Raw genomic sequence first — 8,686 nt, 5'->3', positions numbered from 1 at the left:
TTCCATTAAAATATTCAACTTTTTTGAAGCCGAAATCTTTTCATGAAAATGTTCAACTTTTTTGAATCTGAAATACTTCATGAAAATGTTCGACTTTTTTAAAGCCGAAATACAGTCATGAAAATTTTCAACTTTTTTGAAGCCCAAATATTTCATGAAAATTTTCACCTTTTTTGAAGCCGAAATACTTCATGAAAATGTTAAACATTTTTGAAGCCGAAATACTTCATGAAAATTTTCAACTTTTTTGGAACTGAAATCTTTTCCTGAAAATGTTCAACTTTTTTGAAGCTGAAATACTTCATGAAAATGTTCAACTTTTTTAAAGCCGAAATACTGTCATGAAAATTTTCAACTTTTTTGAAGCCCAAATACTTCATGAAAATGTTAAACTTTTTTGAAGCTGAAATATTTCATGAAAATTTTCACCTTTTTTGAAGCCGAATTTCTTCATGAAAATTTTCAACTTTTTTGAAGCCCAAATTCTTCATCAACATTTTCAACTTTTTTGAAGCCGAATTTCTTCATGGAAATTTTCAACTTTTTTGAAGTCCAAATACTTCATGAAAATTTTCAACTTTTTTGAAGCCGAAATCTTTCCATTAAAATATTCAACTTTTTTGAAGCCGAAATCTTTTCATGAAAATGTTCAACTTTTTTGAATCTGAAATACTTCATGGAAATGGTCGACTTTTTTAAAACCGAAATCCTGTCGTGAAAATTTTCAACTTTTTTAATCCGAAATACTTCATGAAAATGTTCAACTTTTTTGAAGCCGAAATCTTTTCATGAAAATGTTCAACTTTTTTGAAGCTGAAATATTTCATGAAAATTTTCACCTTTTTTGAAGCCGAATTTCTTCATGAATATTTTCAATTGACCCACCCCCCCTTACGAAAAAGTTGAAAAAGACGATACACCCACCCCCTTGCGACAACTTTACTTCATGAACTTTTTTGAAGCCGAAATACTTCATGAACATTTTCAATTGACCCACCCCCCCTTACGAAAAAGTTGAAAAAAGACGAAACACTTGCGAAAACTTTTTTGAAGCCGAATTTCTTCATGAATATTTTCAAATGACCCACCCCCCCTTACGAAAAAGTTGAAAAAAGACAATACACCCACCCCTTGCGAAAACTTTTTTGAAGCCGAATTTCTTCATGAAAATTTTCAACTTTTTTGAAGCCCAAATACTTCATGAAAAATTTCAACTTTTTTGAAGCCGAATTTCTTCATGAATATTTTCAACTTTTTTGAAGCCCAAATACTTCATGAAAATTTTCAATTGACCCACCCCCCCTTACGAAAAAGTTGAAAAAAGACGAACCACCCCCCCTTGCGAAAACTTTTTTGGAGCCAAATTTCTTCATGAAAATTTTCAACTTTTTTGAAGCTGAATTTCATCATGAAAATTTTCAACTTTTTTGAATCCGAATTTCTTCATGAAAATGTTTCACTTTTTTGAAGCCGAAATACTTCATGAAAATTTTGGACATCTGAATATGTCTCTATATGATAAAAAAAAAACATATGATCAAAAAAATGAAAAAGCTTACAGCACCTGGTATTCCCAGGCGGTCTCCCATCCAAGTACTAACCAGGCCCGACCCTGCTTAGCTTCCGAGATCGGGCGTGTTCAGGGTGGTATGGCCGTAAGCCATTATTGTGTGCAGAAAGGGGCCTTTTAAAGATGTCATGCCCTTGATTCTGGCTGAATTTTTGGACATGTGAATATTTCTCTATATGATAAAAAAAAAACATGTGATCAAAAAAATGAAAAAGCTTAAAGCACCTGGTGTTCCCAAGCGGTCTCCCATCCAAGTACTAACCAGGCCCGACCCTGCTTAGCTTCCGAGATCGGACGAGTTCAGGGTGGTATGGCTGTAAGCCATTATTGTGTGCAGAAAGGGGCCTTTTAAAGATGTCATCCCATTGATTCTGGCTGAATTTTTGGACATGTGAATATGTCTCTATATGATAAAAAAAAAAACATATGATCAAAAAAATGAAAAAGCTTACAGCACCTGGAATTCCCAGGCGGTCTCCCATCGAAGTACTAACCAGGCCCGACCCTGCTTAGCTTCCGAGATTGGATGAGATCGGGCGTGTTCAGGGTGGTATGGCCGTAAGTCATTATTGTGTGCAGACAGGGGCCTTTTAAAGATGTCATGCCCTTGATTCTGGCTGAATTTTTGGACATGTGAATATGTCTCTCTATGATAATAAAAAAAAACATATGATCAAAAAAATGAAAAAGCTTACAGCACCTGGTATTCCGAGGCGGTCTCCCATCCAAGTACTAACCAGGCCCGACCCTGCTTAGCTTCCGAGATCTGACGAGATCTGGCGTGTTCAGGGTGGTATGGCTGTAAGCCATTATTGTGTGTAGTAAGGGGCCTTTTAAAGATGTCATGCCCTTGATCCTGGCTGAATTTTTGGACATGTGAATATGTCTCTCTATGATAAAAAAAAAACATATGATCAAAAAAATGAAAAAGCTTACAGCACCTGGAATTCCCAGGCGGTCTCCAATCGAAGTACTAAGCAGGCCCGACCCTGCTTAGCTTCCGAGATTGGATGATATGGGGCGTGTTCAGGGAGGTATGGCCGTAAGCCATTATTGTGTGCAGACAGGGGCCTTTTAAAGATCTCATGCCCTTCATTCTGGCTGAATTTTTGGACATGTGAATATGTCTCTATATGATAAAAAAAGAACATATGATCAAAAAAAATGAAAAAGCTTACAGCACCTGGTATTCCCAGGCGGTCTCCCATCCAAGTACTAACCAGGCCAGACGCTGCTTAGCTTCTGAGATCGGACAAGTTCAGGGTGGTATGTCCTTAAGCCATTATTGTGTGCAGAAAGGGGCCTTTTAAAGATGTCATGCCCTTGATTCTGGCTGAATTTTTGGACATGTGAATATGTCTCTATATGATAAAAAAAAAACATATGATCAAAAAAATGAAAAAGCTTACAGCACCTGGTATTCCCAGGCGGTCTCCCATCCAAGTACTAACCAGGCCTTACCCTGCTTAGCTTCTGAGATCGAACGAGATCGGGCGTGTTCAGGGTGGTATGGCCGTAAGCCATTATTGTCTGCAGACAGGGGCCTTTTAAAGATGTCATGCCCCTGATTCTGGCTGAATTTTTGGACATGTGAATATGTCTCTCTATGATAAAAAAAAAACATATGATCAAAAAAATAAAAAAAGCTTACAGCGTCTGGTATTCCCAGGCGTTCTCCCATCCAAGTACTAACCAGGCCCGACCCTGCTTAGCTTCCAAGATCGGACGAGTTCAGGGTGGTTTGGCCGTAAGCCATTATTGTGTGCAGAAAGGGGCCTTTTAAAGATGTCATGCCCTTGATTCTGGCTGAATTTTTGGACATGTGAATATGTCTCTATATGATAAAAAAAAAACATTTGATCAAAAAAATGAAACAGCTTACAGCATTTGATATTCCACAGGCGGTCTCCCATCCAAGTACTAACGATGCCCGACCCTGCATAGCTTCCGAGATCGGACGAGATCGGGCGTGTTCAGGGTGGTATGGCCGTAAGCCATTATTGTGTGCAGAAAGGGGCCTTTTAAAGATGTCATGCCCTTGATTCTGGCTGAATTTTTGGACTTGTGAATATGTCTCTCTATGATAAAAAAAAAACAAATGATCAAAAAAATGAAACAGCTTACAGCATCTGGTATTCCACAGGCGGTCTCCCATCCAAGTACTAACCAGGCACGACCCTGCTTAGTTTCCCAGATCGGACGAGTTCAGGGTGGTATGACCGTAAGCCATCATTGTGTGCAGAAAGGGGCCTTTTAAAGATGTCATGCCCTTGATTCTGGCTGAATTTTTGGACATGTGAATATGTCTCTATATGATAAAAAAAAAACACATGATCAAAAAAATGAAAAAGCTTACAGCACCTGGTATTCCCAGGCGGTCTCCCATCCAAGTACTAACCAGGCCCGACCCTGCTTAGCTTCCGAGATCGGACGAGATCGAGCGTGTTCAGGGTGGTATGGCCGTAAGCCATTATTGTATGCAGAAAGGGGCCTTTTAAAGATGTCATGCCCTTGATTCTGGCTGAATTTTTGGACATGTGAATATGTCTCTATATGATAAAAAAAAAACATATGATCAAAAAAATGAAAAAACTTACAGCACCTGGTATTCCCAGGCTGTCTCCCATCCAAGTACTAACCAGGCCCTACCCTGCTTAGCTTCCGAGATCGGACGACATCAGGCGTGTTCAGGGTGGTATGGCCGTAAGCCATTATTGTATGCAGAAAGGGGCCTTTTAAAGATGTCATGCCCTTGATTCTGGCTGAATTTTAGGACATGTGAATATGTCTCTATATGATAAAAAAAAAACATATGATCAAAAAAATGAAATAACTTACAGCACCTGGTATTCCCAGGCTGTCTCCCATCCAAGTACTAACCAGGCCCTACCCTGCTTTGCTTCCGAGATCGGACGAGATCAGGCGTGTTCAGGGTGGTATGGCCGTAAGCCATTATTGTGTGCAGAGAGGGGCCTTTTAAAGATGTCATGCCCTTGATTCTGGCTGAATTTTTGGACATGTGAATATGTCTCTATATGATAAAAAAAACATATGATCAAAAAAAATGGAAGAGCTTACAGCACCTGGTATTCCCAGGCGGTCTCCCATCCAAGTACTAACCAGGCCCGACCTTGCTTAGCTTACGAGATCGGACGAGATCGGGCTTGTTCAGGGTGGTATGGCCGTAAGCCATTATTGTGTGCAGAAAGGGGCCTTTTAAAGATGTCATGCCCTTGATTCTGGCTGAATTTTTGGACATGTGAATATGTCTCTATATGATAAAAAAAAACATATGATCAAACAAAATGAAAAAGCTTACAGCACCTGGTATTCCCAGGCGGTCTCCCATCCAAGTACTAACCAGGCCCGACCCTGCATAGCTTCCGAGATCGGACGAGATTGGGCGTGTTCAGGGTGGTATGGCCGTAAGCCATTATTGTGTGCAGAAAGGGGCCATTTAAAGATGTCATGCCCTTGATTCTGGCTAAATTTTTGGACATGTGAATATGTCTCTATATGATAAAAAAAAACATATGATCAAAAAAATGAAAAAGCTTACAGCGTCTGGTATTCCCAGGCGGTCTCCCATCCAAGTACTAACCAGGCACGACCCTACTTAGTTTCCGAGATCGGACGAGATCGGGCGTGTTAAGGGTGGTATGGCCGTAAGCCGTTATTGTGTGCAGAAAGGGGCCTTTTAAAGATGTCATGCCCTTGATTCTGGCTGAATTTTTGGACATGTGAATATGTCTCTATATGATAAAAAAAAAACATATGATCAAAAAAATGAAAAAGCTTACAGCACCTGGTATTCCCAGGCGGTCTCCCATCCAAGTACTAACCAGGCCCTACCCTGCTTAGCTTCCGAGATCGGACAAGATCAGGCGTGTTCAGGGTGGTATGGCCATAAGCCATTATTGTGTGCAGACAGGGGCCTTTTAAAGATGTCATGCCCTTGATTCTGGCTGAATTTTTGGACATGTGAATATGTCTCTATATGATAAAAAAAAACATATGATCAAAAAAATGAAAACGCTTACAGCACCTGGTATTCCCAGGTGGTCTCCCATCCAAGTACTAACCAGGCCCGACTCTGCTTTGCATCCGAGATCGGACGAGATCGGGCGTGTTCAGGGTGGTATGGCCGTAAGCCATTATTGTGTGCAGACAGGGGCCTTTTAAAGATGTCATGCCCTTGATTCTGGCTGAATTTGTGGACATGTGAATATGTCTCTCTATGATAAAAAAAAACATATGATCAAAAAAATAAAAAAAGCTTACAGCATCTGGTATTCCCAGGCGGTCTCCCATTCAAGTACTAACCAGGCCCGACCCTGCTTAGCTTCCGAGATGGGACGAGATCGGGCGTGTTAAGGGTGGTATGGCCGTAAGCCATTATTGTGTGCAGACAGGGGCCTTTTAAAGATGTTATGCCCTTGATTCTGGCTGAATTTTTGGACATGTGAATATGTCTCTATATGATAAAAAAAAAACATATGATCAAAAAAATGAAAAAGCTTACAGCACCTGGTATTCCCAGGCGGTCTCCCATCCAAGTACTAACCAGGCCCGACCCTGCTTAGCTTCCGAGATCGGACGAGATCAGGCGTGTTCAGGGTGGTATGGCCGTAAGCTGTTATTGTGTGCAGACAGGGGCCTTTTAAAGATCTCATGCCCTTGATTCTGGCTGAATTTTTGGACATGTGAATATGTCTCTATATGATAAAAAAAGAACATATGATCAAAAAAAATGAAAAAGCTTACAGCACCTGGTATTCCCAGGCGGTCTCCCATCCAAGTACTAACCAGGCCAGACGCTGCTTAGCTTCCGAGATCGGACAAGTTCAGGGTGGTATGTCCTTAAGCCATTATTGTGTGCAGACAGGGGCCTTTTAAAGATGTCATGCCCTTGATTCTGGCTGAATTTTTGGACATGTGAATATGTCTCTATATGATAAAAAAAAACATATGATCAAAAAAATGAAAAACCTTACAGCACCTGGTATTCCCAGGCGGTCTCCCATCTAAGTACTAACCAGGCCCGACCCTGCTTAGCTTCCGAGATCGGAAGAGATCGGGCGTGTTCAGGGTGGTATGGCCATAAGCCATTATTGTGTGCAGAAAGGGGCCTTTTAAAGATGTCATGCCCTTGATTCTGGCTGAATTTTTGGACATGTGAATATGTCTCTATATGATAAAAAAAAAACATATGATCAAAAAAATGAAAAAGCTTACAGCGTCTGGTATTCCCAGGCGGTCTCCCATCCAAGTACTAACCAGGCACGACCCTACTTAGTTTCCGAGATCGGGCGTGTTCAGGGTGGTATGGCCATAAGTCATTATTGCGTGCAGACAGGGGCCTTTTAAAGATGTCATGCCCTTGATTCTGGCAGAATTTTTGGACATGTGAATATGTCTCTATATGATAAAAAAAAAAACATATGATCAAAAAAATGAAAAAGCTTACAGCACCTGGTATTCCCAGGCGGTCTCCCATCCAAGTACTAACCAGGCCCAACCCTGCTAAGCTTCCAAGATCTGACGAGTTCAGGGTGGTATGGCCGTAAGCCATTATTGTGTGCAGAAAGGGGCCTTTTAAAGATGTCATGCCCTTGATTCTGGCTGAATTTTTGGACATGTGAATATGTCTCTATATGATAAAAAAAAACATATCATCAAAAAAATGAAAAAGCTTACAGCACCTGGTATTCCCAGGCGGTCTCCCATCCAAGTACTAACCAGGCCCGACCCTGCTTAGCTTCCGAGATCGGACGAGAACGGGCGTGTTCAGGATGGTATGGCCATAAGCTGTTATTGTGTGCAGAAAGGGGCCTTTTAAAGATGTCATGCCCTTTATTTCTGGCTGAATTTTTGGACATGTGAATATGTCTCTATATGATAAAAAAAAAACGTATGATCAAAAAAATGAAAAAGCTTACAGCACCTGGTATTCCCAGGCAGTCTCCCATCCAACTAGTAACCAGGCCCGACCCTGCTTAGCTTCCAAGATTGGATGAGTTCAGGGTTGTATGGCCGTAAGCCATTATTGTGTGCAGAAAGGGGCCTTTTAAAGATGTCATGCCCTTGATTCTGGCTGAATTTTAGGACATGTGAATATGTCTCTATATGATAAAAAAAAACATATGATCAAAAAAATGAAAAAGCTTACAGCACCTGGTATTCCCAGGCGGTCTCCCATTCAAGTACTAACCAGGCCCCACCCTGCTTAGCTTCCAAGATCGGACGAGTTCAGGGTGGTATGGCCATAAGCCATTATTGTGTGCAGAAAGGGGCCTTTTAAAGATGTCATGCTCTTGATTCTGGCTGAATTTTTGGACATGTGAATATGTCTCTATATGATAAAAAAAAAAACATATGATCAAAAAAATGAAGAAGCTTACAGCACCTGGTATTCCCAGGCTGTCTCCCATCCAAGTACTAACCTGGCCCGACCCTGCTTACCTTCTTAGATCGGACGAGTTCAGGGTTGTATGGCCGTAAGCCATTATTGTGTGCAGAAAGGGGCCTTTTAAAGATGTCATGCCCTTGATTCTGGCTGAATTTTTGGACATGTGAATATGTCTCTATATGATAAAAAAAAACATATGATCAAAAAAATGAAAAAGCTTACAGCACCTGGTATTCCCAGGCGGTCTCCCATCTAAGTACTAACCAGGCCCGACCCTGCTTAGCTTCCGAGATCGGACGAGTTCAGGGTGGTATGGCCGTAAGCCATTATTGTGTGCAGAAATGGGCCTTAAAGATGTCATTCCCTTGATTCTGGCTGAATTTTTGGACATGTGAATATGTCTCTATATGATAAAAAAAAAACATATGATCAAAAAAATGAAAAAGCTTACAGCAGCCTGGTATTCCCAGGCGGTCTCCCATCCAAGTACTAACCAGGCCCGACCCTGCTTAGCTTCCGAGATCGGACGAGATCGGGCGTGTTCAGGGTGGTATGGCCATAAGCCATTATTGTGTGCAGAAAGGGGCCTTTTAAAGATGTCATGCCCTTGATTCTGGCTGAATTTTTGGACATGTGAATATGTCTCTATATGAAAAAAAAAAAACATATGATCAAAAAAATGAAAAAGCTTACAGCACCTGGTATTC

The 8,686-nt window shown here is 41.1% G+C and overlaps 16 non-coding genes and 12 pseudogenes across 16 annotated transcripts in view; all 28 read right to left on the bottom strand.

Annotated features, from left to right (window-relative positions):
* Positions 1-1,552: 1,552 nt before the first annotated feature.
* Positions 1,553-1,661, bottom strand: LOC132959048 (5S ribosomal RNA; annotated as a pseudogene).
* A 122-nt stretch (positions 1,662-1,783) lies between these two features.
* LOC132959063 (5S ribosomal RNA) lies at positions 1,784-1,892 on the bottom strand (annotated as a pseudogene).
* Positions 1,893-2,015: 123 nt separating this feature from the next.
* LOC132959157 (5S ribosomal RNA) lies at positions 2,016-2,134 on the bottom strand. The gene has a single exon (XR_009666947.1). It is a non-coding gene; the product is annotated as a 5S ribosomal RNA (ribosomal RNA).
* A 124-nt stretch (positions 2,135-2,258) lies between these two features.
* LOC132959166 (5S ribosomal RNA) lies at positions 2,259-2,377 on the bottom strand. Its single transcript, XR_009666955.1, has one exon. It is a non-coding gene; the product is annotated as a 5S ribosomal RNA (ribosomal RNA).
* Positions 2,378-2,499: 122 nt separating this feature from the next.
* LOC132959059 (5S ribosomal RNA) lies at positions 2,500-2,618 on the bottom strand (annotated as a pseudogene).
* Positions 2,619-2,972: 354 nt separating this feature from the next.
* LOC132959023 (5S ribosomal RNA) lies at positions 2,973-3,091 on the bottom strand. Its single transcript, XR_009666870.1, has one exon. It is a non-coding gene; the product is annotated as a 5S ribosomal RNA (ribosomal RNA).
* A 123-nt stretch (positions 3,092-3,214) lies between these two features.
* LOC132959100 (5S ribosomal RNA) lies at positions 3,215-3,323 on the bottom strand (annotated as a pseudogene).
* A 122-nt stretch (positions 3,324-3,445) lies between these two features.
* Positions 3,446-3,565, bottom strand: LOC132959068 (5S ribosomal RNA; annotated as a pseudogene).
* Positions 3,566-3,919: 354 nt separating this feature from the next.
* LOC132959149 (5S ribosomal RNA) lies at positions 3,920-4,038 on the bottom strand. Its single transcript, XR_009666939.1, has one exon. It is a non-coding gene; the product is annotated as a 5S ribosomal RNA (ribosomal RNA).
* A 122-nt stretch (positions 4,039-4,160) lies between these two features.
* LOC132959050 (5S ribosomal RNA) lies at positions 4,161-4,279 on the bottom strand. The gene has a single exon (XR_009666894.1). It is a non-coding gene; the product is annotated as a 5S ribosomal RNA (ribosomal RNA).
* Positions 4,280-4,401: 122 nt separating this feature from the next.
* On the bottom strand, positions 4,402-4,520 carry LOC132959045 (5S ribosomal RNA). Its single transcript, XR_009666891.1, has one exon. It is a non-coding gene; the product is annotated as a 5S ribosomal RNA (ribosomal RNA).
* Positions 4,521-4,641: 121 nt separating this feature from the next.
* On the bottom strand, positions 4,642-4,760 carry LOC132959044 (5S ribosomal RNA). The gene has a single exon (XR_009666890.1). It is a non-coding gene; the product is annotated as a 5S ribosomal RNA (ribosomal RNA).
* Positions 4,761-4,882: 122 nt separating this feature from the next.
* On the bottom strand, positions 4,883-5,001 carry LOC132959038 (5S ribosomal RNA). Its single transcript, XR_009666884.1, has one exon. It is a non-coding gene; the product is annotated as a 5S ribosomal RNA (ribosomal RNA).
* A 121-nt stretch (positions 5,002-5,122) lies between these two features.
* On the bottom strand, positions 5,123-5,241 carry LOC132959052 (5S ribosomal RNA; annotated as a pseudogene).
* Positions 5,242-5,363: 122 nt separating this feature from the next.
* LOC132959152 (5S ribosomal RNA) lies at positions 5,364-5,482 on the bottom strand. The gene has a single exon (XR_009666942.1). It is a non-coding gene; the product is annotated as a 5S ribosomal RNA (ribosomal RNA).
* A 121-nt stretch (positions 5,483-5,603) lies between these two features.
* LOC132959040 (5S ribosomal RNA) lies at positions 5,604-5,722 on the bottom strand. Its single transcript, XR_009666886.1, has one exon. It is a non-coding gene; the product is annotated as a 5S ribosomal RNA (ribosomal RNA).
* A 122-nt stretch (positions 5,723-5,844) lies between these two features.
* On the bottom strand, positions 5,845-5,963 carry LOC132959049 (5S ribosomal RNA). The gene has a single exon (XR_009666893.1). It is a non-coding gene; the product is annotated as a 5S ribosomal RNA (ribosomal RNA).
* A 122-nt stretch (positions 5,964-6,085) lies between these two features.
* On the bottom strand, positions 6,086-6,204 carry LOC132959018 (5S ribosomal RNA). Its single transcript, XR_009666865.1, has one exon. It is a non-coding gene; the product is annotated as a 5S ribosomal RNA (ribosomal RNA).
* A 353-nt stretch (positions 6,205-6,557) lies between these two features.
* Positions 6,558-6,676, bottom strand: LOC132959162 (5S ribosomal RNA). The gene has a single exon (XR_009666952.1). It is a non-coding gene; the product is annotated as a 5S ribosomal RNA (ribosomal RNA).
* A 122-nt stretch (positions 6,677-6,798) lies between these two features.
* LOC132959099 (5S ribosomal RNA) lies at positions 6,799-6,907 on the bottom strand (annotated as a pseudogene).
* A 123-nt stretch (positions 6,908-7,030) lies between these two features.
* On the bottom strand, positions 7,031-7,139 carry LOC132959078 (5S ribosomal RNA; annotated as a pseudogene).
* A 121-nt stretch (positions 7,140-7,260) lies between these two features.
* LOC132959015 (5S ribosomal RNA) lies at positions 7,261-7,379 on the bottom strand. The gene has a single exon (XR_009666862.1). It is a non-coding gene; the product is annotated as a 5S ribosomal RNA (ribosomal RNA).
* A 123-nt stretch (positions 7,380-7,502) lies between these two features.
* On the bottom strand, positions 7,503-7,611 carry LOC132959090 (5S ribosomal RNA; annotated as a pseudogene).
* A 121-nt stretch (positions 7,612-7,732) lies between these two features.
* Positions 7,733-7,841, bottom strand: LOC132959067 (5S ribosomal RNA; annotated as a pseudogene).
* Positions 7,842-7,964: 123 nt separating this feature from the next.
* Positions 7,965-8,073, bottom strand: LOC132959102 (5S ribosomal RNA; annotated as a pseudogene).
* Positions 8,074-8,194: 121 nt separating this feature from the next.
* Positions 8,195-8,303, bottom strand: LOC132959055 (5S ribosomal RNA; annotated as a pseudogene).
* A 120-nt stretch (positions 8,304-8,423) lies between these two features.
* Positions 8,424-8,543, bottom strand: LOC132959128 (5S ribosomal RNA). Its single transcript, XR_009666920.1, has one exon. It is a non-coding gene; the product is annotated as a 5S ribosomal RNA (ribosomal RNA).
* A 122-nt stretch (positions 8,544-8,665) lies between these two features.
* Positions 8,666-8,686, bottom strand: part of LOC132959039 (5S ribosomal RNA) — a 119-nt gene continuing 98 nt past the window's right edge. Inside the window, exon 1 of the ribosomal RNA XR_009666885.1 lies at positions 8,666-8,686. This exon is cut by the window's right edge and continues 98 nt beyond it. This is a non-coding gene — a ribosomal RNA (5S ribosomal RNA).

The sequence above is a fragment of the Labrus mixtus genome, chromosome 23, assembly GCF_963584025.1.
Source record: "Labrus mixtus chromosome 23, fLabMix1.1, whole genome shotgun sequence".
Taxonomy (NCBI): domain Eukaryota; kingdom Metazoa; phylum Chordata; class Actinopteri; order Labriformes; family Labridae; genus Labrus; species Labrus mixtus.
This window is presented reverse-complemented; position numbering and strand designations above follow the sequence as displayed.